Raw genomic sequence first — 6,000 nt, 5'->3', positions numbered from 1 at the left:
GTGACTGACAGCGCAGGCATACATAATATCATTTGCTGCTCAGGGCTCCATGTAGCCGTCACACTCTGTTACCCCCAGAGCTGACAGCGGATCCTGCCTCACTACTCCTTACAATCACCGTGGGAATACTCCCGATTGAACCCTGTACACACCTACTTATAGTCATATGTTGCAGTTTCTAAAGCTTTAGTGTTTTATAGGGGAGTATAATTATAGAGAGTAAACAGACTGATAGGGCTGTAATGGGGTGCGGAGACCCCCTCTAATTCCTCCTGTAGCTGAGCAGCCATGTTCAGTAACCTAGAAGCTGTCAGTCAGTGTCACCAGGTGTAGAGGATTGCACAGTCCCTACTCTCTCCTCCCCATCCCTATGGAATACACAGAAAAAAGATACTATAATTGTCAGCCATGTATCACATGTGAACTGTAGTTCTAGGCCGTCATTGGGCCGTTGCAGCACAGCGTCAGTAAGTGATGTATCTTGCAATGTCGGCCCTCAGCAGCAGAATAGGCTGTGCCGTTTTTAATGCAAAATTTCATTTTGCAGCCTGGGTGGCCCACCGGACATTTGCCCGCTTCACCAGATAGTCAGTCTGGGCCTGCTCCTAAATTTCCCCAATTTCAAACCCTCCAATTTTGTGCACCGAGAAAAGGCCATGGACTTAGAGGGTGTGCACATACAAGCGGTGTCACCAAGGGGTTAAATGAGTTCTGTGTTCCATGTTATTTATAAAGTACTATACAAGAACCACGAGGGTTGTGCTGACCCTGGGGGAAGGCATAGACTAAGTCATGGCGTTCTAGCAGCACAGAGTATTTCAGGGGAGCAGCTTTTTTTAATATAAAAATCTCCAGTCTTCCAGTACTTATCAGCTGCTGTATGTCCTGCAGGAAGTGGTGTATTCTCTCCAGTCTGACACAGCGCTCTCTGCTGCCACCTCTGTCCATGTCAGGAACTGTCCAGAGAAGGAGAGGTTTTCTATGGGGATTTGCTGCTGCTGCTCTGGACAGTTCCTGACATGGACAGAGGTGGCAGCAGAGAGCACTGTGTCAGACTGAAGAGAATATACCACTTCCTGCAGGACATACAGCAGCTGATAAGTGCTGAAAGATTGGAGAATTTAACTAGAAGTAAATTTACAAATCTGTGTAACTCTTACACCGGTTCATTTAAAAAAAATCACTGGTGTTCCCCTTTAAAAATCAAACAATGATTGTAAGGACAAACTACCTCCTGTAGGTGGCACTGTGGAGCAAGTTCTGTTCCTTTTGGAAGCACAGTACTCCCCATGTTCACACAGAGTGGGTCAGTGCAAGGGGAAGAAGGTTCTCTTAGCAGCGCAGAGTATTTCAGGAGAGGAGTGAGCAGATCTTGTGGGGTTCACAGCTTGAGGATCATGTAGTGGAGGGAGCTGAGTACCCAGCAGCACAGAGTATTTCAGGAGAGGAGTGTTCTGATCTTGCAGTGATGATCTGACAGGATGGGCCTTCGTATGTCATAGAATTTTGCTGATTTCGACCTGATTTTTTTGTAATTTATATTTTTGGCCCCATGTGGTTCCCCCGGGGACTCTCTATATAACAATTCATAGAATCCAGTGTCTCCTCTGGGAAATAACCGCACACCATTTCCCTCCTTATATCCGAGCATTAATGGGGCCGCCCCCGACCCCCCGCCGTTGCTGCGCTCTCCTCCACCAGGGACGTTAATGGCGCCGTACGCTTCATTAGCTGAGACTTATTTTGAATTATTACCAAGTGCTTCATCCATCAATGTCGCTGGGCAGGTCCGAGAATCGGGACGTCTAAATAAAGCATTAACAGAGTCACTCACATTGTTTATTCCCCCTGATTAGTGAATATGGAGGAGGCTCGGACTCACACATGAGGCCGCTCTACGAGGGGATCTCCATACTGTGGCCCTCTATCCACACTGGGGACTGTCTCCTTCATACCTCTTGTGTTTGAGACTGCTTAAAGGAACATGACCGGCAAAACCAGCAAGGGGGTGGAGCATGAAACTGGAATTTTTTTCCATTCTCTAAACCCCTGTGTCATGCTCCACCCCCTTGGCACCTATTCTGGCCATAAGTCTATGCCTAATATTATAGGCAGTGGTGAGTCCTTGCATGGGTCTATGTCACCCATGAGTGGGATGGACGCTTCCATTCGCGGAACCATCTAACATTATGGGGTCATGGTGGAGGCCAGTTCACTGGACCCTCCTATAAGAGAGCCCCATGGCAGCTGCCTATATGATCACACCCCACCTTGAGAGAAAGTATGTCCTGACAGGTGTTGACTATGGGCCAAGGCCACCATCACCCTTTTGTTCTAGAGAGACCTGGTAACATAACCTCTCTTCTGAACTTTTTTGGAACTTGCTGCCTATGGGATAGAAGTTGGTTCCTCTCCAATAACCAACCTCTCGACTGAGTTGCCTACATGGCCTAACCCTACATATAGAGGTAAAACTTGTTTGACCCCATCCCTCAGAACAGAGATGGGTAGTTCATACTACGGGCTTACTCCATCTATTTGCCAACGTCAGTGGAGTCATGGTGGAGGCTAATTCTCTGGAACCTCCCATTATGAAGGCCTTTAACAGCTGCCTATATGGTCACGCTCTACATCTAGAGACATCTCTTCCTAGAGGCACGCTCTACATCGAGACCGTCTTTCCTGACCTTTGGCCCAACTGTCCCTGAAATTTTTGGTAGCTTTTTGGGGAGTTGATGGCTGGCGTGAGCTGGGGCTCCTCTTCATCATCATAGCTATTGTCGCTATGATCCTAAGATGGATAGGCTATGATCTTTCAAGTGTCCCCCAGTTTGTTAACCGAATACTAACCCCCCCTGAAGGCCTTCTGTGCCCGTCATCCATCATACACAGGTACGTCTCTTGTCCCCCATCACAGTTCATATAATAATGAATATTCATTATCATCATTTTTATCAGGAGATTCTCCGTTTTCCATGTAAATTTGATTTAACAGAACGGGTCACCACCTTCCCTATCCGCGTCTTTAATGAACTTCGCGGCTCCATCGGGGATCGGCTATAATTAAATCTGGTTTACTCAATTATTATGGCAGGAAGCGGCGCGGCAGGTCCACTCATTAATCCACGTATTTTACTCCTGAAATAGAATCCATCTCAGGACACGCGGAGACTCTGTAGTCGCCTCTTCTTGCTAATTTTTATGCATTTACTGTAGATCAAAATTTCCCATTTTCTATGGGAAAAGTTGGTTTTTAACCCATTTTAATTGGTTAACTTTATCTATATATTTTTTGTGTTTTACTACTTAATTAAAAAAAAAATGATGTAGCTTTGTGAGGGTCGTTATTTGCGGGGTGAGCTGTGGTCTTTTTATCCTATTCTGGGTACATAGCCGTGTGAGGGCTTGTTTCTTGCGGGTGAGCTGTAGTCTTTATAATCTATTAAGAGTACATAGCCGTGTGAGGGATTGTTTCTTGCGGATAAGCTGTAGTCTTTTTATTCTGTTATGGGTACATAGCCTTGTTATGGCTCGTTTCTTGCAGGAGAGCTGTCGTCTTGTTATTCCATTATGACTACATAGCTGTGTGATGGCTCATTTCTTGCAGGTGAGCTGTGGTCTTTTTATACTGTTATGGGTACATAGTCATGTGAGGGCTTGTTTCTTGTGGGGTGAGCTGTTGTCTTTTTATTCTGTAATGGGCACATAGCCATGTGAGGGCTCGTTTCTTGCGGGTGAGCTGTAGTGTTTTTATGCTATTATAGGTTCATAGCCGTGTGAGGGCTCGTTTCTTGAAGGGTGAGCTGTCACCTTTTATTCTATGATGGGCACATAGATGTGTGAGGGCTTGCTTCTTGTGGGGTGAGCTGTCGTCTTTTTATTCTGTGATGGGCACATAGCCAAGTGAGGGCTTGTTTCTTGCGGGTGAGCTGCAGTCTTTTTATGCTATTATAGGTACATAGCCATGTGAGGGTTCGTTTCTTGCAGGTGAGCTGCAGTCTTTTTATGCTATTATAGGTACATAGTCATGTGAGGGCTCGTTTCTTGAGGGGTGAGCTGTCTTTTTATGCTATTATAGGTACATAGCCATGTAAGGGCTCGTTTCTTGAGGGGTGAGCTGCAATCTTTTTATGCTATTATAGGTACATAGCCATGTGAGTGCTTGTTTCTTGAGGGGTGAGCTGTCGTCTTTTTATGCTATTATAGGTACATAGCCATGTGAGGGCTCGTTTCTTGAGGGGTGAGCTGCAATCTTTTTATGCTATTATAGGTACATAGCCATGTGAGTGCTTGTTTCTTGAGGGGTGAGCTGTCGTCTTTTTATGCTATTATAGGTACATAGCCATGTGAGGGCTCGTTTCTTGAGGGGTGAACTGTCGTCTTTTTATGCTATTATAGGTACATAGCCATGTGAGGACTTGTTTCTTGAGGGGTGAGCTGCAGTCTTTTTATGCTATTATAGGTACATAGCCATGTGAGGGCTCGTTTCTTGCAGGTGAGCTGCAGTCTTTTTATGCTATTATAGGTACATAGCCATGTGAGGGCTCGTTTCTTGAGGGGTGAGCTGTTGTCTTTTTATGCTATTATAGGTACATAGCCATGTGAGGGCTCGTTTCTTGAGGGGTGAGCTGCAATCTTTTTATGCTATTATAGGTACATAGCCATGTGAGGGCTCGTTTCTTGAGGGGTGAGCTGTCTTCTTTTAATTCTTTTATGGGTACATAGCTGTGTGAGGCTTGTCTTTTGCAGGTAGAGCTCTATTCTTATTAGGACACTTGAAGCCCTAAAAGAAGTCCCATTCCCCTAATTTTACGTCTAACATGATTACAGATTTAAAATGTTGAACAGATGTTTTCCTACTGTATTCAATAGGAAATACGTCTTGTTTTTTTTACATATAAAAGATACACTAAAGAGTTATAGAAACCAACATTTTAAAAGCCAAATAGGGATCCTTAAGCCCCTCCCTAAAACTACCTTAACGGCGATACACCAGCCCAGAGGTTTTGTCCCGTATTGTAGCTCAGCTCCATGGAAGCGAATGGGACTGAGCTGCAATACCGCACCCAACCTGTGAACAAGCCTGGCGCTGTTTTTTTTTTTTTTTTTTTTTTTTAATTAAAATCCTGGACAGCCCATTCTTTACCATCACATCTCCGTCCTTCAAATTACTGTGGAGAAGTGGAAGGAGAACAGCGGCAGATATCCAGGCCGGTATAGGTTTGCATTAACAAGCAGAAGAATAGCTGAGATTTACGATGACTATAAATTGAGGCCCTGACAAATACAAGAGCGTATAGATTAGAGAGCGGGCACACAAGAAATATGGGACAGCTGGAGCACTTTTATTCTGTTCCTATTGACAAAAGGCAAAGGATCTATTGATATAATGGAATCTATTGATGTCATTCGGTCTTAAATCTTAAGTCGACCTTTACAATTATTGCCCTATTACGCGTTCCGGCATTTCTAATTACTCGCCGCTGATTATGGCTTCGAGGGGTTTTCGACCTTATGTCCTTATTTATGAGCCATTTTCCCATATAAACCTCCCTCCTGGGACTGCTCTGGCTTCTCCTGCTCACTGATATGAACAGCGAGGACCTCTGCTGGTTGTGGTCAGCAATGACAGGCTGAAGAGCACTTTATCCGCCCACGAGGAGCCGAATCATACATTCCTATAGGTGGCTGCCTCAGTACATAGATGTCTATATCCCGATCTTACAACTGTATAAATTTAGGGGGGAGACTTAGGTCTTTGGCAGTGATTTAATATCCACAGATAGTAAACTTCTACTTGATATTGTTCTTTTAAAGGTCATCCGGTTCCTCCGCTCTGCAGGCTCAGGTTGAAGAGCATAATGTGCGGAGAGGAGATTTAATCTCTCATTAGGTTTGACCTTTTTATGTATTCACTTAGATGGGGAGATTGATGATTTTTTAGGTTTTGGGGTTTTTTTTGCCTAAAAGTAACATTTCTTCGATGTTCAGGGTTTGGGA

Source organism: Dendropsophus ebraccatus, chromosome 4 (genome assembly GCF_027789765.1).
Source record: "Dendropsophus ebraccatus isolate aDenEbr1 chromosome 4, aDenEbr1.pat, whole genome shotgun sequence".
NCBI lineage: Eukaryota > Metazoa > Chordata > Amphibia > Anura > Hylidae > Dendropsophus > Dendropsophus ebraccatus.
The sequence above is the reverse complement of the archived record's forward strand: the minus strand, read 5'-3'. Positions refer to the sequence as shown.